Raw genomic sequence first — 27,218 nt, forward strand, 5'->3', positions numbered from 1 at the left:
ATGTTTCATTAGAATAATATATATATATATGTATGTATATATTTAAATTAAATAACAGAGATCTCAGAGTTTTCAAAGCATTCAACGTGTTGATGCATAAATGGATGATGAAAAAAAGCCACGTTGATCGAGCGAACGCAAAATACACTTCGGTTTAAAAGTCGATCGAAACTCTCATTTCAAGTGTCGGCGATTTATGAATCACCTATATTGATACAAAGGCGATTCGTAATAAAGAAGACAAGTTGAAAGCTTGACAATGCGCGAAGACAGCTCTCTTCTTGTGTTTCGAGTCTCGTGGCAATCCTTTGTTATTCACGGTATTTCACAGTTAAATAAATTCAACTAGAGTATTCCTTCAACGAGAAAAGAAAAAAAAGAGCAAGGAGAAAAAGATATAGATCTTTCTTTTCGATTTTTAAAGCGAAAGATGCATAAATACTATGGTATATTATTTCCTTATATATCGTTTCCTTTAATACGTATATCCAATACTGAATTTAATTGTACATTTACATAAGATACTTGAATCGTTTCTCATTTCCAACACTTTACCGACGTTATAGTACGCGAAATAATTACATCGCAATATGTGAACGCAACGTACTTTAAATGCCGCGTTCTTGATTCTTTAAATTTCTTCACATTTTTATACAGTCATTCCAATTAAAAAAAGATACACTTTATCTTGTGTGCAACAAAGCTACTTCGTCGATGAAGCGTCAATTAATTGCTTAAACGTATACCTTGTGTAATTTGACGATTCTTGTCTCTTTCACTGCAATAATCGATACTTCCTCCTAGTTTCTCTCAATAGCTCTCCAATCTCAATACGTTCGTAATATCTTAACATCTAACATCACACGCATACGTTTAATAACTATATTTACAAAGAATTTGGCAAGTTTCACGCCACTGGCAATTTCATGTCACTGACAAGTTTCATGTCACTGACAAGTTTCATGCCACTGACAAGTTTCATGCCACTGACAAGTTTCATGCCACTGACAAGTTTCATGCCACTGACAAGTTTCATGCCACTGACAAGTTTCATGCCACTGGTAAGTTTCATGCCACTGGTAAGTTTCACCCTACTGGCAAATTTCGCGCCACTGGCAAGTTTCGCGCCACTGGCAAGTTTCGCGCCACTGGCAAGTTTCGCGCCACTGGCAAGTTTCGCGCCGTCGCCAAATCTAACCGCTATAACCTAGTACAATCCATTTTTTGAACACTGCCAGTAAACGCTGGATTTGAAAGGCCTTTCTTCTTTCTATAAGATTTTTTCAGCATTTTGCTCCTGTCAAATTGAAATAAACGATTATTAGTAAATTTATATTGACATAAGGCGGAGGAAGAATATTATAGAATCTATACTTACGAGGATATACACGGAACCCACCAGAAACTTTGTTCCTTGCCGAAGTCGTTACCCTCCTGTAGGGTTTCTGGTAATTCCTGGTTCAACGTTTCTGGCAAGCCAAGGGTCAGGAAGGCGTGTCCAAAAGACAGCAAACCGAGGGCAACCAGCGGTAAAGATGGATCAATGTCAGCCTAAATTAAATGAAAAATATTCTCCCTTTTATACGCTTCTCTTTATACCTCTTTTAGAAGTAATAGCGATTAATTCCGCTTTCCGCTAATTCCTTAATTTCCCTTCGATTTTCGGGAAATAAATGAATACTTCCATAAGTTCATTTTCGGTAATAACATTACACAAATAATAGTATACTTTGAGGTAAATTTATAATTCAAAACAGAATAACTTACACAATAATCGAGAGTGTCCTCGCAAATATTCCTCTTCGTATTTTCTGTATACTTAATATTCTTTTAAATATTAATAAAGAATATTGGTTGAAGACAGAATTTGAAGAAGTTGTCAGTATACAAAGGATCATTGGTGTTACCTGTATAACGAGATTTTGTAAACATTCGTTTCATTTAGAAACGAAGCTATAGTGTAGTATCGCAAACCTGTAAATAATTACAGACAATAGAAAAGTTACATTTCCTTCGCAAAAAAACGAAACGGAGGAAAATATATCGAAAATCTATCTTGTTTCCGTGATTCGTAAGATCGCAAGAAGAATCCATGGCCGACAAGGAACATAATTTTTCTACAAATTAAACCAACTTAAAAAAACGTATTTCAATAACAGATAATATTAGTCGTAAATTAAAAAAGAGGTTGAGTAATTTTCGGATCGTAGAAATACGATGTCGTTAACAGAAATTTCGATTCACTTATCAGATAAATAATGTAAGGTCCCAAAATGTGGGCGATATAACCGATGATATGGATCAAAGACACGCCCTGAGCTCTCACCACAGTCGGCGGCATTTCCGCTGCATATTGGAAACCAATATTCGCGGCGATATTCACCCCAAGACGCGCTATAATCGCCATGGCAACCATTGTCGAACCTTGAATAAGTTGAGAAATATGTAAATGCCACGATCGCCGCATTCCACGCACGATACATACACCCGATGCGCGCATGGTCCAATTAAAAATTAAATGTCATTCCTGTCGAGTATGTGACGTTGAGAAATAAATGTCAATCGTTAATGGAATAGGATTTAAAGGCGAAAAAGAAAAAGAAAAGAAGAGAAGAAGAATATTTGTATAAAAAAATTTTATAAGATTCGATTATTATTAATACTAAGTAAAATGACCGGATTGTATAATTGTAAATTCTCTATAATACGATTTTAAATAATACGGGTCTATATTATTATGTCGTTCAAGTCTGTTGTCTATAAACGATAAAAGAGAATTCGAAGGAAAGTTTTGTTGCAAGATGAGGAAATAAAAATAGTAAATTGTTTTATAACTACAACGTTCTATTCTAAATACGGATTAAAAAATGTCTATTTTCCACTCCTTAATGTCCTTGAAAACACGGATATCCCCTAACGCTACCGCTTATCTCCTTACTATCTAACAAAAACATTATTCTTGCATCAAGCACGAGCTTTCATTTCTCAATCTCCCAAAGCTTTCACTGGAGAAGCTTCAGAAAAGCGCTTTTTAAAACGACCGTCGATCGATAAAACCGGATTTTTTCTATAAAATTCACCCCCGCTTTCTCACTGCTATTCACACGTTCCTGCTATTTTATTGAATAATATCGATTGACAAGTCATTTATCAAGAAATAAAAAAAAAAAAAGAAAAAATGTTACCAGAAGGGATAGCGATGGCAACGAAGGAGAAAATGCCACAGAGGAACACCGATGCGAAACCCATCCATCGTCTGCCCCATCTGTCAAGGAAAAGGGCGAGTAGAACAGCGGCCGGAAGTTCCGTGAGGGACGCTAAAGAGAACGACGTGAAAACGTCGGGGTCCAGAAGTTTCATGTTCCAAACGTGGCCGTCGAACACCCACACCATCAGCAACCTAGAAAAAAATCAGCCGAGTCATACATAAATCACGCTGGACTTCAAGATCGTTTATTAATCCTTCGCATACTCGTTCCCTCGCGTTTGACGTTTATCGATGCTAATTATATACTTAAGCAGATTCTTAATGACCCACATAAAATGCCCCATATACTCTCTTAATGTTCATTCGAGTAGTTTGTATCTAGTTTATGGTAATTTGTGTCTATTTTAATACTGGTTTTATAAAGACAGGGAAGTAGCGTCGAGGCTGATTGGTAACTTGGTTGAATTAACGGTATAATATAATTGGAATATCGTGAGGCTGAGAGTTAAGAACATATTCTTAGTTAATTTTATTTTAGGAAATGCAGGAAGATTCAGAATTATCATAGTATTAAAAACAAAGAAAATATAAGAAACGTAAAGGAAGTATAAAATTGAATACCTTTCCTATCTACAGGGTGGTTGGTAACTGGTGATACAAGCGGAAAGCGGGTGTCGTACGCGAAAAAAGAAGTCGAAAATATATGTCGGGTTATGGTTAGAATTTTGTAACAACTCTTCACGTGAATTAGCCATTGTTTCACAAAGCCGAGATTATATTTACACGTATATACAGGACTATCACAAAGCTTAACAAATAATAAGTCTAATGAATAATAAGTTTAACGAATGATAAAATTAGTGAATAATAAATTGTATGAATAATAAGTTTAATGAACACTATTAACAATGTCTTTGGGTTCAAACGAATCCACAGTCAACGGGATAACTCTTCACTAAACGTAAACTAATCTTAGGCGCAAAATACGATTGTTGAAAATGCTCGATGTATCACTCTCCAAAGCAATCACACGAATGCCAGCCTCGTGGAATTTTTCTCGCTGTACGATTGCATTTGTTTTCTATACCCGTTTGGAAGCATCGAGAAGGTTCCAAACGCCGTTGCTAGGCAGTTTCTGCCTGAAGTTTGATTATTAATACAACGTATGTCCTATTGTATCGACACCTCCGAGGCAACATCACACGTGGCTAGGCCCGACATATAGAATAGAATTTTTTTTTAATTTTTCCGAGCGAAAATTCAAAGTCGATTTTCTCGAAAACAAAACCTCAAACGAAAAATTTTTATTCTATATCTTCGACTTCTTTTTTCGCGTAGAATCACCCCCTTTCCGCTTGTACCATCAGTTACCAACCACCCTGTATATCTTTTCGTATATGATTGTAAATTTCTCTGGTGTCTTAGTTTTTTCTAAAATAATATTGTAATCATTGCTGAGAATTTACAAGTAAAAAGTTCTAGCTGTGTAGTTTGTTCGATTGATGTTGGAAAGGTTAACTTACCAATAAATGATGAGCATGATAGTGATACGACCAAGTCGTGGCAGCTTGAAGAGATGTAGGACAGTGTATTGATTATGCGATTGATCCTTCTCATTCATCGCCTTGCAACTTTTCTCAAATTCGTCGAATATTTCTTGCTTCACCTCTTTACCGTTCACTTTAGCGAAGTTTTTCAGCATCTCGATCGCTTTGTCCACCCTGCCACTGGTTATGTACCAACTACGGAAGTATATGAAATACGCAAACGTTATAAAAGCCTGTAAGAAATTTTCAAAATTATCACTTTCACCAACCTTTTGTATCGACAAACTTTTTGTGCAAATTTGAATAGAGCTGTCTAGTTACGCATCAATCATTTATTTTGCACAGCTAAAAATGTGATGGCTTATCGAGAGAAAGATGTTGACCTTGAGATGTTTTATTTACGAGACAGAGGAATCGATGTAATAACCGATCCCAAGATAGTATGTATTGTTGGATAAAATATTACCCAATTTAATTCAGCTATAATTTTGGAATTTTTATGGTCCGGTCTCAAAGGACTTTTGATGTTTTAAGAGAAACTTTAACGTAAAAGAAATTTCTTATATTTCTTTGAGGATTATTTTTAAAGAATTTTCCGATGATACGAAGATACAAAAATAATCCAAAGGACGAGGTAAGATTAAATGTCTACTATACTATCGTATACTAATTTACTTACGAAATTTCTTTGTATTATATTTTTATAATGAAAAAGAAATTGGAATTAAACTACCGTGCACTTTCAGGAACAATCCATGGTCCTACAAACGCAACCACCATAGGACACGCGGTGACCATGCTGAGAATCCTCCAATTTGAGATCCAATATGCGATCCAAGGCAGAAGACTCGAGGCTGCCGCGAAATAAAGTCCAAACGACATGTTCGCTACCAGAGTTCGATATTTCGGACCGACATATTCGATCACTGAAAGAATAATTCGTGATATCGTTATTGTATTACATCGTTATAGAAATCTTCCCAAATGTTTCGTCAATTTCGTTTCTTCATTTGATATAATAATATTGTTTCCTTATTTCCTTTAGGTTTGTCCTTTCTTCGTTTTTTACCAATCTAATTTCAAATATTCAGACTTATTTGTAGATTTTATAAATCATTAACATCGACAATGTAAGATCGTTTTGAATTAAAAAGAATTTTAAAAGGAACACTGCTTTCATCTCAATATCGAACGGAGAGTGCCTCAGTAATCGTGGTATAACCGAAGATTATTCTCCATAGGGAAATAGGTCACTCGAAAGATACAATTTCATACCAGAAAAGTATACAGAATTAAGTATCCTGTCGTTTAAAATAAAATATCTTAAAGTATCCCTAGACACATGTAATTTTAATACCAAACTAGATATACAATTACACAACAAATTTCAAATTACGAGATATAATTCCAAAATATAAAGTTTCAGTAAAATCATTTACCATTAAATATCTTAAAATTGATATCGTAAAATTCGAATAAAAATTTGACTTAAGAAAAAACAAACCGACATAGGGCAATAAACATTTATTCAAACACGTCATAAATAGTTAATCGTTACGTAAAACGGGACCGATACCGGTACCTCATTATTAGGTCATAAACTATATTCTCCACAGCTTTTCCTATTCTCAACAGCTTTTTCTCTCTTATAATTTTCTCGATGACTCACCGATAATGAAAAGCACGTTGAAGCAGTTATCGAACGAGGTACCGACGACTAATCTCGCCAGACAGAAGCTCCAGAAGCTGTTGCAAAACGCACTGCCGACAGACGCGATGAAACCAACCGCGTTACACGCAACCAACGCCGGAATTCTGCCACAATGGTCGGCTATGTAACCGAATATTAAGCCTCCAAGAATGCTGCCGACGAAGAAGGCCGATTGTGCTGCTGAGCCGAGGAATGCGTGGTCGCATACCCATTCCAGCTGAAACAGAAAAGGGGGATGCTTTATGATTGCGGCTAGTTATGAAAAAACACCGCGTGGTTGGAAAATCGATAGAAGGTGAAGAGAATAAGGAAGACGACGAAAGGACGAGTAATAAATTCCGTAGTTTTTTAATATCATCAGAATTGAGAACCTGAGTCGTAGGTTAGTTAATTGTAGTCTTTTGGTAATATTTTTAGTAATAAAATAGTAGAGGTTGTTTGCATAATTCTTGGATATGATTAGAGAATTTGTCATAGTGGAAGGAATATAAATTTGTTAAGTAGAAGATAGTATCTCCCGATTTAAGCAGGACTTTTTAGTAATAAAATAGCAGAAATAGAAATTAGAAATAATAATAATAACAATAAATATTCGATAAAAATTTCTTGAGTCGTAAGAAGTTACCAAATGCGTATTTATACGTTCAATTCGAAATATCTGTCTATTGTACAGTTGTAACTTTCACTTTCCGATTTATGCGATATTATATAAACGGATTCATGTTCGTGATTTAATACGCCGAGACGTACAAATAATTAAGGATGACAAGGTTAATTTTATGTTCCGCTATAAACGAGCTCTGTTTAGATGCAAACAGCATAACAAGTAATTACACCTACGTCTAAGTTCGTGCAACCAACAAGGACTTCTTTTATAATGACTGCATTATATGCTATCGTCAGCAGCTTTACGAAAGACCGTAAATATTTATAGAACGACGGTTCCAACAGTTTTAATTTAAATAAAAATTTGTTAATCGGTGTCGAAAGTTTGAAGTTACTTTATATAAAGAATATAATTTTCTCTTGTGATTTTACCTCGACAGCTATAGATTTGTATGGTATCATCGTGTGATTAAAGGTCCATCCATATTGGCATGGTTTTATTGGCCAGGATGGGTCTGCCTCTCTGATGCCACTCTCCAATATGTCGGTATAGTTCACATTGTACATGTTACATCGCGAAAACGAAGTCGCACCTTCCGCCAGCAATTCCTCACTCGACGCTGGAGGGATCGATAGTGCAATCCTACATAAAACAAGAATACGTTACATTAACGGTGATGAAATTTGCAAGAAGTATTTTTAAGAATACTAATTTTCGTTTGATTTTCTTATCTTTTTTTAAATAACCAAGGAAAAATGACAGCAAATGGTAGAGAGAGGGAGAGAAATGGGAAAAATAAGATGAAAATTCTACTCAAAAGTGCATAGTTTTTAATCCTAATCTTAAATTAGTCCAATTCCTTGAAACTTAATTCGAATCCTGTTTAAATAAAAAAAGTGACAAAAGTAATATACATAACAATATAAAAATCTATAATAATTTCTCTAATAAAGAATAACGACGATATCAGTAACAGTAATAACACATTATCTTTAATAGTGTTTACATTTTTGCATTTTAAAATTTTCTGTAAAAGTAAAATTCGCATAAAAATCCGCGGCCTACTTATTATTTATAAATCTGCTGTTTCAAAAAAAAAATCAAAAATGGGAAAAGTGAAAGAATAAAGTAACAGGAAAACAAAAGCACAAAATACAAAAGAGGAAAAGAGACAATGACCGTAAAAATAGGAACAAAGGCAAGAGCTGGAAGGACGATCGTCCCGTATCTATTGCACTCCGAGGCATTCGAATTGTGTTGGGATTTAATTACCGATCGCTGCACGTATCGGTGAGTCTATTTCCAGACAAATAAACGGTACGCGGGGAGATTCGAGAAATTGTGCGAAACGAAAAAAAATTTCCTAGCCGATCAGTTCGCGGAACACGTAATGAGAACAGCCACAACGGCGGACATAGGAGCCGAACTGATTCGCCGGGCCGCCGAGGTGGCCAAGGCTGCCGAGCCACCCCGCGGCCACAAGGGCACGCAGGGGAAAACCCTGAAGGAGGCGGCGAGAACCATCACCGCGGGCGTGACAGAGTTAGTGAGGAGAACGGACCCTGTCACCGACGCACTCGCTATAGCGCAAGGACGCATAGCAACACTGGAGGCGGCGGTAGAGGCACTCCGAAAAGAGCCGGCCTCGCGCCCCACCGCGGATGAGAGCAGCTACAGGGCGCGTCTCGCTGCAGTCGAGCACCAAGTAGAGGAGATGAGATCCTTGCTGCACCGACTGGAGGAACAACTGCAGGGAACAGAAAAAGGAGAAGGAAAGGAGGTCGCCCCTGCCGCGAACACGAGAGGGATGGAGCCTGGAGCCCCAAGCGCCTCAGCGCCCAAGGGAGGCCGAACGGCTGTCACCGAATGGCAGACCGTCGGAAGGAAAAGAAGAGGAAAGAAGAAGGAGGCAGGAAAGAAGCAGCCGGCGAAGCTGATCCCCGAGACAGGGGCGGAGAGCCAGAGGAAAACTCCGGAGAGTGGATTGGAGAACGCACGAAGAGGGGGAGGCAGGGGGGCCCTCCCGCGCGCACCGAGAACGTCAGCGGTAACAATCACCCTGACGGACAAATCGAGCCAATCCTACGCGGAGGTGCTGGCTGCGGCCAAGGACAGTGTCTCCCTGACCGAGCTCGGCATCAACACGATGAGGATGCGGAAGACCATCACCGGAGGTGTCATCTTAGAGGTCCCTGAGGACCAGGGAAGGGAGAAGGCCGCAGCGCTCGCAGCACAGCTGACGCGGGCTCTGGACCCGAACGAGGTTCGCGTGGCGACCCCCTTCCGAGCCGCGGAGGCAAGGGTGTCCCTGATAGACATAGCGGCCACCAAGGTGGAAATCCAGAACACCCTGGTGAGGGAGAGCGGCTGCAAGCCGGACGACATCCGGCTGGGAGAAATCCGCCCCGCCCGGAACGGACTTGGCACCGTATGGATACGAGGCCCTGCCAGTGCAGTGAGGAAACTGGCCCAGGCTGGAAAGGTCGCCATAGGCTGGTCGACGGCGAAGGTCGAAGCCATCGAACGGAGACCGTTACAGTGCTACAGGTGCCTTGGGATAGGACACACGGGGAAGACCTGCACCGCCAAGGAGGACAAGGGCACCTGTGCTTCAGATGCGGCGAACCAGGGCACCAGGCGAGAGCATGCACTACTGCGAGCCCGAAATGCCTGCTTTGCGAGGCGCTTGGAGCACCGTCGGTGCACAGGATGGGGGGACCGGCCTGTGCCCCCTCGAAGAAAGGAACGAAAGGAGCCGCCTGCGGATCCACGGCTGCAAGAGGCAGCGAGAAAGGCTCCCCGTCGCAAAGCGACCCTAAGCCCGCGAACAAGGAGGTAGGCACGGAGGAAGCCACAAACAAGGAAAGAACACTAAAGAACTGAGAATGCGCATCCTCCAGACTAACCTGGGAAGGTCAAGGCGAGCACAAGACCTGCTCCACCAAACCATCCGGGAGAGCACGGTCGCCCTAGCGGTGGTGGCGGAACCATACAGAGTACTGGATGCCCCGGAGTGGGTCGGAGACACGGACGGAATGGTTGCCGTCACCTGGACATCAACGCCCGGGGCGTTCGCCCACGGAGCCCTGCTGGAACGCGGCAACGGGTACGCCGCGGTCGAGTGGGCAGGGATGATGGTGGTGGGGGTGTACGTGTCACCTAACAGCGGACGGGCAGCGTTCGAAGAATTCCTAGACGGAGTTGGCGACTGCGTCAGGCGACGACTCCCCCGACAAGTGCTCGTCCTGGGAGACTTCAACGCGCACTCCACGGAATGGGGGAACGCCAGGACCAACGCGCGCGGCCGCACGTTATCAAACTGGGCCGCGGGACTTGGACTTCTGTTAGTGAACAGGGGCTCGACCAGTACCTGCGTGACGTGCAGAGGGAGCTCCATTGTTGACATAACATGGGCCTCCCCCGAGGCATTCAGGCGGATCTCAGGCTGGAGAGTGGCCGAAGGGGTCGAGACGCTGTCAGACCACCTCTACATATTCATGGAGGTGGACGCACCTGGACCTGGAATACCGACGACAAACGACGGGCGCGGCCCGCCGAGGGGGAGACACGCGCGCCCACCACCTAGATGGAAAATAAAGGAGAGGAATGAAGATCTACTCCAGGCGGCTGCTATAGCAACAGCTTGGAGCTGGGAGGCCTCGACAACGACGACCGAAGCAGACGTGGAAGAGGAGGCCGAGAACCTCCGCCAAGCCATGACAGCAATCTGCGACGCATCCATGCCACGAGCCACACCGGGCACGGTGCGAAGCAGAGCAGTTTACTGGTGGAACCCCGACATCGCGGAACTGAGGACGAGATGTGTCCGGGCCCGAAGACAGTACCTAAGGGCCCGCCGCTGGCGACGACGCGACGAACAAGAAGTCTCCTTGCGCTACCGGACGTACCGCGCGCTACGGCGCTCGCTGCAAAGGGAAATTAAAAAAGCGAAGGACCGTGCCTGGTCCGAACTGGTCGAAACAGTCGAGTCGGACCCATGGGGGAGGCCATACAGGACGGTGACACAGAAACTACGCGCGAAGGGCCCCCTGACAACGGCGGAAATGGAGCCTGCGCTGCTGACGCGGATCACCGGAACGCTCTTTCCCCCACAAGAAAACAGAGCGGCGGAACGGCCACGGGAAACGACACGACCGCTGGAATGGAGGGACGACTGGGAAGTCACGGAGGAGGAGATATGGGAGGCAACCAGAAGAATGACCGCCCGCAATGTGGCACCGGGCCCGGACGGAATCCCTGGCCGGATCTGGGGGGAAGTGATGGGGGTCATGGCCCCCAGACTCCGGCACTTCTTCACAAGATGCCTGAGGGTGGGAGTCTACCCCCGTGCGTGGCGGACGGCGAGGCTGGTCCTGCTCCATAAAGAGGGCCGACCGACGACCTCGCCGTCAGCGTACCGGCCGATATGCCTACTGGACGAGGTCGGCAAACTACTCGAGAGGGTAGTCGCCGCCCGCTTGGAACGACACATAGCGGGCCAAGTGCCAGGTTTGCACGAAAGCCAGTACGGCTTCCGGAAGGGGCGCTCGACGATTGACGCGGTCAGACGCGTACGAGCGATTGCGGAGGACATGGTCTCCCGGAAAGGCGTGGCGCTGGCGGTTTCCTTGGACATCGTCAACGCGTTCAACACCATGCCATGGGACAGGATAGTGACGGCCCTGGAGCTCTTCGAGGTTCCCAGCTACCTCGTCCGATTGATCCGAGCCTACCTCGACGACAGGTGGGTGTGTTACACCAGTAAGGAAGGAGAGTAAAAGCGATCCGTCGAGCGTGGCGTCCCGCAGGGCTCGGTGCTGGGCCCCATACTATGGAACGTTGCGTACGACGAGGTACTACGATGCCCGCTACCCCCAGGCGCGGCCATAGTATGCTATGCGGACGACACCCTAATCCTGGTCGAGGGTCGTGGCTGGCATTAGCGGAATCGCAACGGCCTGTGCGATCCGTGCCGTGAACGAACTGGGCCTGAGAGTCTCCCCTGCGAAGTCGGAGGCCACCTGGTTCTTTGACAGGAAGAGGCGAGGGACACCACCGCCCGGCCTATGCATAAACATGGCAGGTAAAACCGTCCGGGTGGGATCACAGATGAAGTATCTGGGACTCACCATCGACAGCCAGTGGACGTTCGAGCCGCACTTCGACTCACTGATCCCGAAGGTGTCAGCGGCTGCCAATGCCCTGTGCGGCCTACTACCGAACATCGGCGGGGCCGGAGACGCGGTGCGCCGACTTTACGAGGGCGTCGTTCGGTCACGAGTGATGTATGGGCTCCAGTATGGGCGGACGACCTGATGGCAAGCCGTCGCAGCATTCTGCTCCTGAGAAGGCTGCACAGAGTGATCGCCATCAGAATCATTAGGGGATACCGGACGGTGTCTCACGCGTCGGCGTCCACCCTAGCCGCGTCCCCCCCGTGGGAGCTGCGGGCGCTGGCGCTCAAAAAGAGATACACCCGCCGGAGAGAATGGCACCCGGGAGAAGACCCCACCGAGCAGGCGGCTCCAAACGACACAGGAACCGCCGAGGAGGACACATGGAACCTGTGGCGATGCCAACTGATCAACGGGAGAAGCGAACACCGAGGCGCGGATGCGGTCCTACCAAACTGGGAGGCATGGAGGAGCCGCCACGGCTTCCCACTCACATTCAGGATGACACAGGTACTCACCGGACACGGCGTGTTCGGCGAGTTCCTGAAGAGAATAAGGCGAGAGACGACAGACATCTGTCACCACTGCGGAGAGGGCAGGGACACAGCGCAGCACACCCTGGAGCTCTGTCCGGCGTGGGAGCTGCCCCGCTACACCCTGCGGCACGCCATAGGAGAAATGTTGACCCCCTCAGTGATTGTGGAAGCGATGTTGAGAGCGTCACAGGAATACGAGGCCGTCCGCCTCTTCTGCGAGCGAGTTATGCTCGCGAAGGAGCAAGCGGAAAGGGAGAGAAAAAAAACTCTCACCCCTGCAGGATAAGACGATGGAGAAGGATGGCAGTCAGACGACCCAGAGCCGCCCCGCCACCACCCCAACGGACTACGACCAGAAGAAGTGACAGCGCTAGGGACAACGACCTCCCCCTAACGTCTACTCAATAGCCGGCTCGAACAAGAGAACGCGAGAAGGGGATGCAACTGAAGTTAATTCATAAGAGGTTCCTGGAGCACCCCTGTCACGCGCATAAGATGGTCATCGTGGAGTTTTAGTCGGTAGGAGTCCGACACTACTCTGCTGTTACGCGATTATTGCAGCAGCGGAGTGTCCATGAGGATTTCTCCACGTACAAAAAAAAAAAAGAAGTTCGCGGAACACGTGAACGTCTAGAATCTGCCGGAGGTCGTCGACCAAACTGGTTTCCGGCGAGCCTCCGGAACGCTAAGAAATCGTCGATCTACAAAGCGATAGTTTCGCCTTGGCCAGGGTGATTCAATGGAAAACAAGCGTAACGAACGATTTTCCTCGATGACGGATCGTAGAAAACCAGATCTCGCATGCGTCGTCAAGAATGGTAACACGATTCGTTGGAATCGTGCCATCCAGACATCCTATCCTTTCGCCGGTAATTCCTTACGTTCTTGAAATAGAACACGTGAAAAAGACGTTGATAATAGTATAACTATGGAATCGCGATTTCCAACTATTTTTATCTCGTCGCAAACTGGTTACAGGTATTGTTACGTCGCGTAACATTCTACCTAGCCGAGGCCACACACCGCAGGCAATATGGCAACCAGATGTCTTCGGATACTCGCAGCGTATCCTCCATAGTTTCAAGGACCTTCCATAAATTTCATAGATTTCCTAGAAAAGGCCCTTCAAACGAAACAAACATCTGTTTCCGAGGAATTTCTAGAGACTATTGTCTACCACGGCTTAACAAGGGAAAGTTAGTTTTTCTCACGTACGCTGCAACTTTCCTCCCACTAACCACTTTCTGTCGAGGACGGTTAAGACCCTTCGTCTAAGCAATTAACGACGAAGCCTACTCCCTCACTCTCCTAACTCAAATCGTCACGAACAAATCCGATGGTCCCGTGCGTTAGACACACCCATCCTTAGCGTTCCTCCGACACATCATCGTCTCCCAAGACAGTACTGATTTTACATCCTTCGAACGGTCAACATCCTTTAACCGGGTACCCACACCCGCAGATCAGTCACTCACTCATCTCGTACACACGCACCAGCGTAACTGCCTTCGTTATAAGTTGTTGGAATAAACGGTGAAATATAACTTACTACTGTGTCATATTCATTCAAACACCTCTGTTATCCTAACCGAAACAGGGGAACGACTACTTCGCGGCGTCGATTCACCGAATCGTAGCGAGAATTTACGCCTCTCGCTGACGCGTTTTCCTCGCGACCGCGTCTCTCCGCGAACGGTCGTAACAGGTATCTCCCCCACTCCCGTACGACACGATATTTACATATGCATTTACATATACAACGCAATACCTGGGTTTTCCTGATTCAATAAACACAGTTGTTTCGTGCAAGTTATCAGATATTATATTGTGGTTTTAAAGAAACAAATTGTCGCAATGCGATACTTTATCACAGCTGAGAAAATGGAAATCTCCGTGCAAGTGGAAGATTCTGTCGTCGAGAATATTTATTGCGACCTGCATGGAAAACAAACAGGCTTTCGAGAAGCCTGGTTTAAACTACGTGCACGTGACTTGAACAGATATGTACATGTTGGAATACAACGATATCAGTCGCATGCGGATAGAGTGTTTGATCGTACAGATTCTTCCATTCGTTGCCAGCGCCATCCCCACCAGCGTGCGTTCGTGAGATGCACCACGGCAGTTAGCACGTGCATGCTTTTTCAAAAAGACGCCGGAAGAAGCGTGAGGATATGAATGGAACATTCTGGACGGGCACGTCGAGAAGCTACTAGAAGGTTCTGTGCCACATGTGACGCCACACAGACACCCACACAGGTCACACTCATTACTGCATAGAGAGTGGGGCTCTAAACCTTTTCAAGGGCCATGGGTCACTAAGCCAGTCTGTGAATAACTAGCCAACTGTCTACATTCCAGAACGCACATTTATAACTCTCGAAATAATTGTTTAATAAATATCACATTGTATTATTTCAACATAAACATTGTGTCTTCCACAGAATATTAATCCTAATTCCAAGATTAAATTCTAACAGGTTATGGGCCCAGACCCAATGTACTAGTGTTGAAATAAGTTCGTGACTAAAGTTAATATTAAACAATTAACATAAAGTATTACAGTGAGATATAAGTGTATAAGTGTATAAGTGCGGACTAAAGCAAAATAACAATGGCAGGTAGTGCACGTTTCGAGATTCAAAGACTTAACGGCAGCAATTACGAGACGTGGAGAGATAAACTCGAATTGTTATTAATTAAAGATAAAGTTTGGACAGTGATCAGAGATCCAACTCCAGCGCCCGACAAGATGGATCAAAATTGGCTAGATAAAGACGATCAGGCTCGTGCGACAATAGGGTTACTTGTCGAGGATAGTCAGCTTATTCACATTCGGGGCGCAAGATCGGCGAAGCAAGCATGGGAGGCCCTGAAGAACTATCATCAGAAAGCATCATTATCGAATAAAGTATTTCTGCTCAAGGATATATGTCGAATGAACTTAGCTGAAGGCGGAAATTTGGAAGAACACTTAACAGAAATGTTGAACATGTTCGATCGGCTAACAGCATTAGGAAAACCCTTGGATGAGGAGATATCGGTAGCAATGATTCTACGTAGTCTACCAGAGTCATACAGTCCCCTAATTAGCAGCCTGGAAAGTAGACCGGAATCAGATCTCACTATGGAATTCATCAAAGGAAAGCTCATCGACGAATATAAGCGGCGCAGAGGTTCAGGATGGACAACAGACCAAAATGAAACGGTAATGAAAGCAAGTGATGGTAGAAATAATAATACGAAATGTTTCTTTTGTAAAAAACCCGGGCACATGAAGAAGGATTGCCGTAAATACGCCACATGGAAAACAAAGAAGGATAAAGTAAATAAGGTAATGGAATATAGATCCGATGAAGAACAGCAAGCTTTCGTGAGTACAGAACATAGAGCATCTGAGAAAATTTCCTAAGAACTTTGCCTCGGAATGAGTGATAAAGATACAAGACGTACGCATGTATGGATTATTGACTCAGGGGCCACGAGCCACATGACGGCAGACAGAAACTTTTTCAGCAGCTTCAATCCATATGAAAAGGGTTTTGTACTACTAGCAGACGAAGTCAAGGCAGTCCAAATAAAGGGCAAAGGATCAGGTATCATAAAGCACCCAAGTAACGGTAAGATAACAAACATGCATGTTGACAATGTGTTGTACATACCTGAGCTAAGCTCAAACCTACTCTCGGTGAAAAAACTAACGAGTGACGGCTATAAAGTAAGCTTCGAGAATGACGGTTGTCGTATTGTAAAAGATGGAGTAGTAGAAATATTCGCTAAAGCCTCAAGCAATTCATACCTACTGCCGACCATCGAAAGCGCATGTACAACGAAAGAAAAGCAACACAACGAAAGCTGTCAACATACCTGGCACAAGCGTTTCGGGCATAGAAATATAAACGCGATAAAGCAATTAGAAAACGGCCTTGCGACCGGGATAAAGATAAAGGACTGCGGAATAAGGGAAATTTGCGAGTACTGTATAAAAGGGAAAATGACGAAAAAACCTTTCCCTAAAGAATCAACGACAAGGACGAGTAGCATTCTGGATCTCATACATACAGATGTTTGTGGCCCAATGCAGACTGAAACTCCAGGTAAGAAACGGTATGCTTTAACCATAATTGATGATTTCAGTAGATTCACAAAAATATATCTGATGGAAACAAAACATGAAACCACGAAATATATTAAAGAATTTGTGCAATCAATGAAAAATCAATTAAATAAGGTACCTAAAGCAATAAGATCAGATCGAGGAAGGGAATACGTCAACAACAACCTGAGGAATTACTTGCATAATGAAGGTATAAAGATTCAATATACAGCAGGATACTCACCGCAGCAAAATGGAGTCGCTGAAAGGAAGAATCGCTCTCTAATAGAAATGGCTAAATGTATGCTTATTGACGCCGACATGGACAAGAAGTACTGGGGTGAGGCAATACACACAGCCAACTACCTGCAAAATGTCCTACCCACAAAACACACAGGTAAGACGCCGTATGAATTATGGTATTCTAAACTACCTGACGTCAAAAATCTTCGTCCTTTTGGTACTATGGCATATGCACATATACCTCAAGAGTGTCGAAGAAAATTAGACGAGAAAGCAGAAAAATTAAGGTTTGCCGGATATCCGGAAGAATCAAAGGCATACAGACTACTCGATACAGCTACAGATAGAGTAAAGATAAGCCGTAATGTGATCTTTCTTGAAACTCATAAGGAACCCGGGACAGAAGAAATTATTTTTGAAGAACAGACCGTTACTGAAGGTACAGCAAATAAAACAGGAGATAACAATAAGGAAATTATTGAAGAAAAAGGACCCAAAGATGAATCCGAAGATATTCAAGGTTCAGAGCCAAGGCGATCAAAAAGACTAAATAAAGGAATTCCTCCTGATAGGTACATGGGAGCACTAAACATGACAGTTAGCCTAGAAGAGCCAAAGGATCGAAAGGAGGCACTATCAAGGCCAGATGCAGAACTGTGGATAAAGGCGATGGATGAGGAAATGGATTCTCTGAAGAATAACAAGACTTGGGACCTCATGATTCCACCTAAAGAGCGAAAGGTTTAAGTGCAACTAAATTGAATTTTCTGTTACAGAAGTGCAATTTGCAGAATCAATGATCAAGCGACTAATATCGTTGAGGAAGGGTGCTGGAATACAACGATATCAGTCGCATGCGGATAGAGTGTTTGATCGTACAGATTCTTCCATTCGTTGCCAGCGCCATCCCCACCAGCGTGCGTTCGTGAGATGCACCACGGCAGTTAGCACGTGCATGCTTTTTCAAAAAGACGCCGGAAGAAGCGTGAGGATATGAATGGAACATTCTGGACGGGCACGTCGAGAAGCTACTAGAAGGTTCTGTGCCACATGTGACGCCACACAGACACCCACACAGGTCACACTCATTACTGCATAGAGAGTGGGGCTCTAAACCTTTTCAAGGGCCATGGGTCACTAAGCCAGTCTGTGAATAACTAGCCAACTGTCTACATTCCAGAACGCACATTTATAACTCTCGAAATAATTGTTTAATAAATATCACATTGTATTATTTCAACATAAACATTGTGTCTTCCACAGAATATTAATCCTAATTCCAAGATTAAATTCTAACAGTACATATGCATATAAATTGTCTCTTATAGAAGGTGGTTAATTCTAGACATCGAAAGGAACGTCTTTAATGAAAACATGTATTGATTTGTTATACGATCAACATGATTATTGACCATTTCGATCTGCCGGAGCTGAAAATGTCTATCGCGTAACAGGGTAAATTCGAACATAAAGAAACTATGTAGGATCGTTCGTTACGTATAACTCAATAATTCAAATAAGACAAATTGCACATAAAGTGTCACTTACTTTTGTTTGTCTGTGAGGTTCCATCGTTCGAGTTCCGGAACGGTACACCAGTGTTCAGCTGGCAATAGCGTGATGAAGAACTGCGTGAAGTAGAGGAACGCGTAGACGAAGGTGAAGGAGCATGATGAAAAGGAACCATTGGTAGCGGCTGGCCTTGCCAACGTACGGTAGTATGTCGTCGAAGGTTTCGATCTTCGGACGTTCGCCCTCCTCGGCTTTTACGGACTCCGTCATGACTGTCATTATCTCGATATCTGCGAATCAATGATCCTCGATCACCTACTTAACTCGAATTACACGTTACGAGGAAACTAAGTTCAAGGTGAATGGGGTATTATTAGGTCGTCGAATAAATTCGTGTTGCAATGCGTTCATACCTTTTTATGTGTTTTACGAATACAGATCGATAAACGATCAAGGTGATCGATCTTATGATATACAGTGGCTCACGGAAGTACTCGAACACTTTCATATCACGAAACGTTCTATAATTTCGTTAGCACTCTAACGAGATACGATTATCGAGATTATAATAGTAAAATTTGGAATCAATCTGAGATTGTATATTGAAGATATATATACATGAGACAATGTATATATATTTCGCAAATATATATGTTAAATGAAAAATTAATATGTATATAACACATGATGATGATTTTACTACGTACATCGTGGCTTATTATTCTTATTAATTTAGCGAATAATTGACTGCTCAAATACTCTGGTAATTTTTATATATAAAATAACAATAATATATGTTTCCAATAAATATATGAAATTTCTATATACACGTTTAGATCTGTTTCAAATTTTCTCAATGTAATTACGACGATCGTGTCTCACTTCAGTGTCAATGAAATCTCAAAGTGTCTCGTATAAAAATCACCAAAGGTTTGTTTAAGTGCCCGAGTACTTTCACGTGAGCGACTGTTGTTTTAGTAGCAAGTTCTCTTATGTCTATCTCTTCGTTACATTTAGCCGGATAATTTCTCATGTTTATCAACGTGTTATGATCTTTCTCTTATTAAGCGGAGGAATCTCTTCTTCGCTAAATTTTCTTAAACGGGTTCAAGGTGAGGTGAACCACATTGTTGAAATCAAGATGAAGAAGATGAAATCTAAAGTCGAGATGAAAGGAAGTAGATGTTTGTATTGTCTAGATATATTGCCATGCTACTTTTTGACACGATATAATCTTAGGTAAAGGCTAATTCAAGGTGATACAGAGTGTACTGGAAAAAGTGATTTGAATTTGCTAGAGAGGAAGAGAAAAGGAAAGATCCTTGAACATTTTTGCAAGGTTATTGCAAAATGGAGGATACTATCGAAGGCTTATTGCTGTCACTTGTACGTTCTAACTGGAGTGTCCTTTAAATAATTTGCTTCTTATTAGATCCTTTTTGCAAATAGGAAGATAATATTTTTGGGACGTGAGGATTGTTAAATAAAAATGTAATGTAATCAGATGTAAATTGTCATTGGAATAGAAGAGTTTGTTTAGAAGAAATGATCATGAAATACACAAAATGTATCGTGCGTAATGTGTAAATAATAATTAATTCTAAAGACAATTAATAAAAATTTTAAATAATAGAGCACCATACCTCCAGTTCCTGCTTATTTTGACACTGTGCAGAATGTCACACGATTGTTGCCTTTTTTTTTTAAAGATTATTCAGTTAAGAAGCAAGCACCAATAAAAAAGCAATTATAGTTAATTATTAAAAAATCCAAGTAGGTATTACATAAATAAAATTATCAAGGAAGATATTTATCGTAAAGATTGTGTGCTTATGAAAGAAGTAAACGAAATTATTGTAGCGCCATAGTAATTTGTATGAATCTTTGAATCTTGTTTAAATAAAATTTTCGATAAAAATTTGATTCTATCAGTGAACGATTACTACAGTTAATTACTGGATAATTAAAACAAGTAAGTAAAATTATTGTTACAATAATCCCGACAAATTCGTGATATTATTCAACTAGAATCGTTAAGAAAAAATTCGACACCGTTAGCGAACGCCATTTTACTTTTACTTCACGAAGGCCAACGTTATAAACGTTGAATCAAGAGCAATCATTTTCAATATAAAATATACGCGCGAAAGCTTTTGCTCCCTTTGATAATTGAATCCTTAATTTGCCGCCAATTAAACTCTTTCCCAACCACCTTCGTCTTCTAAGAAACCTTTTATACCCCAAAGAGAAATCCCCTTTTGCACAAACTCGCTTTTTTTCAACCATCGCACAACACGATATGATATTTACACCGTGCAATTTACACGATTCAGATCTCAATCTTGCAAATCATTTCGAAAATAGATCGATGATTAAATCGATTATAAAATCGTCCCTGCAAGTTTTAATTGATTAATTATTTCTTTATTTGATGAAATATTATTTATTATTTAAATATCGTTAATTTACTGGCGTTCAATGAAATTTCTCGTAGAATTAAGTTCGTTTAAAATATTATTAATTTAATGACATTTTTTGTAAGATAATTGCGGTTAGATTTGATCTTTCACGAAATCTACGAGATGATCGCGTTCGATTAATCACCGATGTAGCGCATATGTAAAACATTTAAAACAGTCCATACATAGATGTTTCATAAGTGTAGATGATTATTTATTACGGTTCTGTGTAATTAATGTTCGTTGCGATTACCACGAACTTAGATAAAAAAAAGAGTATTAATGACGAGAGAACCGGAAGTGACCAGTCCGTGACATAACTGTTATTTTCTAGGGGCTTGGTAACATTTGCATAAATTATTTCGCGTATACTGTAACGCACTTTACGTTACAACGGTATGCCGATGGACACGAGAAAAGAATTTTTCTGCCACAAATTGAATGGCATTTTTGGCGATAATGATTGTGTGGATGATTACTTTAATTGAGATTCTAATCGAGATTCAAGTGATATATGAAGTTTGTACTTTCCAATAGGATACATTGAGAAAAATGTCTTCGAAAGAGAATATGCTATTTTTGAATACACCATTTTTTAATAAGTCTAACAAATTCTGGATCTTTTAATTCACAAGGTTGCAAATCTCCAAATTGTTCAGTCTGAATTTTCGAATCTTCTAATCTCACGATCTTCGAATTTTCTAATCTTCGAATCATTAAAAATCCTAATTTTCATAGAATTTTCAAGGAAGCTATAAAATAAAAATATAAAATATAAAATAAGAAAATTTGAAAAAGATACATAATGCGTTCGATCCAACACCATTTGCTCATAGTAAAAAAAAAAAAAAAAAGATAAAAGAAATTGTATGCAAAATAGGTAAACGTATTATAGTAAGTATTAGTCAATTATAGCAGATTGCTATCATTAATCAGTAATTATCCGAGTCGTAGCTGCATCTGTATATACATGAAGTATACAACACTAAAAATACATTTTCCTTAACAAAAATACTGAATAAACACATTCCTACGTAGCAACTAGTCAGCTGTGATAAATTGTTCGCTTTGAACAACGATCGACTAAGTTAGCATTGATTTCCGGATTGTGCGTAAAGCGTGCAATAAAACGAACACGTGTTTATCCCTAACGTTAAGCCAGGACCACCTAAATTAATACGAATTTTCCCATCAGGTACCGTCCTTATTCTGACAAAAAAATGCAAGCGATATTTGTGCATGTAAATAATTTGTCTGTGTGTATATATAATAACTTATATGAAACAAGTATTGCGATATTTCTCGTACATTGCTAGATATAATGATTTTAAATAATTCTGGCTCAAAAATTCGATTAAGAATTACATTGCAATTTCTAGAAAATTGTTACAACATTAAAAAAGCGAGATCCCTTAGAATATGGTATATCAAAAAAATCTTACAACCAATAATTTTACGATTAAAAAATGTAAGAAACCTCCCCAAAGTAATCGATCCGTGAAATTAATGAGAAACGTATGCTCCAGCAAAAGCTACGCGCGAATATTGAACACAGCTTCAAAACCGACCTTTTCCGATTGAAAACGCATAGCAGAGTAGCAATAACTCGTCCACCGACGCACCAATGAAAATGGAGGCTCGTAACGATCGTCATAACTCGAGTGACTTAACGATCTCAGGACGATCGTTATCGACCGATCGCTTCCGTTCCGGCCTGGACGTTTAACAACGAGGACAAGCGTGTGTCAAACGTTCTCGGTAACCGGTTACACAAAAGTGCGCACCTTGAACAACTATTACATCCCAGAACTAATTAATAAGAGCGATCATGGCTAGCATGGATACATATAGTTTGCATACGTGATTTTTCCCTGCGGGGCCAGTTTTCTCGCCTTCGAATCGATCAGGGAAGGCGATCGTGATCGCGATCGAGCCATTGAAATTCATTCGATGCACACGAGATACAGCATAGCGTTTTGATCTCGCGGAACTCGCACAAACTACAAAGTCAAACTTACAGACTCGTAACAATACAAAGTGGAACGATCGTTTGGTTTCACTTCCAACCGTAAGTCTTCCTATTGATTGGTGTTCTTCTTGGTCGTAAGGGAAAACGAAGAAAAGAAAGGAACGAAATCTGTTATTAATATTGGAATACCATCGTTTTCGAGGAATTATCGTTCTATTTATTTATTTATAATGGCGTTATCGAGTTAATTGTTTCTTAATATGATACATTAAAACACTTATTGTAGTCGATAGAAACAGAAATTTTATTTAAGATTGCAATCCCAATTATCTGATTTTCCTGACGGACAATTTATATGGATCGATTGGAATTCATATAACAAGAGTTCACCAATTTTCTTCGCTATTCATCATTTTTCGTTCGCGTGATACGAGCTCACGTTCAAGTGAGTGCTTCAAATCGGTAAAAGTTCGATTAATTAATCGAGTTCTACCATATTTAACGCGAATAAGCTTTTGCGTAATAAGCAACGAATGAAATAAAAATTTGTTGTAATACACAATGAGTAAGTTAGATTAATTATCGCTTTATATGATAAAAGTCCATGGTCCAGCGACAACATTGGAATTATTTTTTTCTTATTCATCTTGGAATTTATGATTGTTTACGGCGTTCTTTTTTGCGACAAATTGAGCTTATGGAAGTAATTTCTCTTCTAGAAAAATTGAACGCTAACGCCGTGTGCCAAGATAATGTGCAAGAACTAGTGTACAAAGAGTTAATCATTTTGGCTTCTGAAAGACTATATGAGTCACGGTTGTCCTATTCTTGTTGCTTAATTGCAGTGTTTGACCACCTGTTCTAGAATAGTGAGTTTACCTCTCACTGATCGGCATCGATTGGTATTTTGTAGTACAGTACTTTGTTAGTCGATCGTGGCATTTAAACATACCAAGTTCATGGAGAAGAAGGCAGTTTTCTAAGTTTACGTTCTTTAGAAAAACATAATTTTATCATTAAAACGTCCGACCTTTTGATACCCATCTAAATATGTTATACATAGTCTCGATAAATATCACGATAATGGATAAGTATATATAGTCGCATTTCTGTTCCAATAAAAGTGAACACTGATGCTATCGAAAACACTTGTATATTTTTAGAAATTCCAAAAACAACAAATCCGATGTCAGTGATTTTGTCTGATTTGCTAGTTTCTAGCGTTAAGATTGAATACACAGCTGGCAAATTTTCTATTTCAAAGATCTATTTAACTTTGTGATTAAACAGCTTTCTACAAAGTTTTGCGGATTTGTTAGTTATCTTCGAAAGAATAAGCAAGCTTTAAAGGACTTTGATCTAGTAAGTTTATTCCTCTTCAACCTTATACTTAATCATAAAGTAACGCTATAATTAGAAAATCAACATAAATGGATTTATCATATTTCTTCTGTCTAACCTTCTTTAAAATAATTAGCTGTTAAATGAGCCAGAGTTCTAGGAAATCTCTGATGCTGTTGATCTTCAACGAGATACAGATATCTGACAGATACTATCAAAATTCTATAGACGTCTATCCTTCAACTCTCAGCATACCAATGTTTATGCCATCATCGACGTTTCTTCACAAAGGGTCCTTAAAGAACTTTATGATTCTGTTACTCCTAAGTTACTTTGTACTGTTATTTTTTTGTCATAATAGTGCCTACTAGAAATGTTTACCTAGTATATAAGTTTCACTATTATTACCATTCTGTCGTATGTTGTACTCGGAGTTAGTCACAGTTTCTCACAAACGTCTAACTTACTCTTAGTTATTCTGGCACAGACGCTGTGTTTCACTTACTGAAAAAATAAACAAAAAAAGCAAAATGATGTACGTAATATACTAAAACATTCTAAGATACCGTGGTAATTTTTCTATTTCTTGTGTAAATCATTTCAACTTGTTTTTTTAATGTTTTTATTCCTAATTGGTACACCGAAATGGATGTAGCAAATGTATATCACGGTATTATCCAAATAGCCTAATATCCGAACGTTCTATTATCCAAACACAATATTTCTTCGTAACGAATGCCCTTTTCCGTTTCAAATATGTACATACGTATGTCGTCAGTGTTCATACACAATGTACTCTTTCCTTGATTTGATTCATTGAATTGTGATTATACGAATTTGGTATGAAACTAGGAAGCGGTCTAACTATCGCAGGAAAATACGATGTAAACGAGAAAACTGGAAAGTGATGTAAGCGCAACAAAATTAGCAAAAATACACGATATTGGAGAAGCCAGAGTCACAGACATTAAAGGAAGAAAAACATAATTGAAAATTCTTCAAAGCACGTAGATTCCTCGAATGTTGGCAACGGTAGAAAGCCGCAAGTATTCTGATGTAATGAAATGTTTCACGTAGACGATAATAATGGCGATTTTATATAAATGAAAACAGCAGACGAAAACTCTAATAAAAAGATATCTTCTCATGCCGAAGCACTCGTGGCACTCGTAGAAGAACTCCGATAATTCGAAGTACGATAAAGAACGTAACTCTGTGTAGTTATTTACGTTGAAAAAATTATCTGATTATGGATTCATAAATATTTAAAGAATCTGTCGATTACTCTTAAACTGTATTTGGATAAATGAAATTTCGTCTTCCTATTATTTCAGAAAAGAGAGGCTCTACTACATTGTCTGCAGTATGTTTCTAATAATTAGTAAAATATCTGAACTAAATAAATGTAGACGTGAAAGTCACTGCACATCAGTATATTAAAGGTCAACACAAATACACTGACTGTCACATCACGAAGACATTTTAAAGAACTAATAAGGACAAAATTGTTTATTTAACAAGTCAAAATCTCGATCAATTAACGGACCACCATTATATCGTGATATTTAACGAAACTTCCAATCTTAAGAGCCATATATTATTATATTATAGCAGTGTTATAGCAGTCATTGGCTCGGATTTTAATTAAATTGGTCGTAAAAGTGAGAAGAAGTAAAGAGACCGAGTAATCACGAAGAAAAGGTATGTATGTAACTTGATCGAAGCAAATACCAAACTTTTAGTTGTTATCTTCAACGATGGAAATTTGGTCATCTAAGTAGGTTATCGACGCAAGTGTTAATGAGAGATAAAACACGATTGGAGCAATGAAAGAACTTCATTTTCTTCCTTCTTCGCAAAATAGCAAATATACAGTAGCTCACATGAAAATATCTGAATATTTGTGCAAACATTTTGTAAATATATCATGTGTATTATGTTCGCGATCAATGAATATCGCAGTAGCTCCTATATGAGTTTTCAGATTGACTAAAAATTTGACTGACCTACAATAGTCATGTCTCATTCCGATACTAAAGAAATTTTTAAATATTTTATGTAACGCATACAATAAAGATACGTAAGTTATCTATGCTAAATGCTGAAATACTTATAGAAGTCCTTTATGGATATAGTAGATATTATAATATGTGTGTTAGGCGAAACATTTTGAAGTTTAATTATCACCGTAATGAGACACGGCTAAGATAACACAGGTACGGTTATATCGAACAAGTTTTTCCCGATATACTTCATAATGTTCCGTGTAACAGATAACATACATTATACACCAAAGCCTTTTACGACCAGCGTTCAAATACTTTCACGACGAACCACTGTACCAAAATTCAAGTCTCACGCGACACATCGATACGAATGATCGGTGCAAACAAACGTTTACCTTTTCCACGATCGTCCGAGAGCAACGCGAAACTTCACTAGGCGTATCACAAATCTCGTCGTGGTTTTGTTTCTAAAACGAGAAACTCTCTGCAGAAGTCACAGAAATAAAATGAAATCTAGCTTCTTCACTTTTGTCCGACTCGATAAGTCGATTTCGAACAAACTTTACTCTTTTCTTCTTCTTCTTCTTCCGGATGTCTTTTCACTGTTTCAACAGGATAAAACGGAAATGGGAAAAATAACGAAAGAAATCGCGGATCGCAACGACTCTCGTGATCCTGTGATCCAAGTCCAGGACACGTGCTCGATCTCGATCGTCACAATGATCTTGGGTGCACGGATCCTCGATTTTTCGGACGCCGCGCTACATCGTCGTTTAAAAGGGGGCACGCACCGACTGTTCGCCGCGTGG

The 27,218-nt window shown here is 40.8% G+C and overlaps 1 pseudogene; it reads right to left on the bottom strand.

The window, feature by feature from the left end:
• Window positions 1-449: 449 nt before the first annotated feature.
• Window positions 450-27,218, bottom strand: LOC126875966 (carcinine transporter-like; annotated as a pseudogene).

The sequence above is a fragment of the Bombus huntii genome, unplaced genomic scaffold (genome assembly GCF_024542735.1).
Source record: "Bombus huntii isolate Logan2020A unplaced genomic scaffold, iyBomHunt1.1 ctg00000061.1, whole genome shotgun sequence".
Lineage (NCBI taxonomy): Eukaryota > Metazoa > Arthropoda > Insecta > Hymenoptera > Apidae > Bombus > Bombus huntii.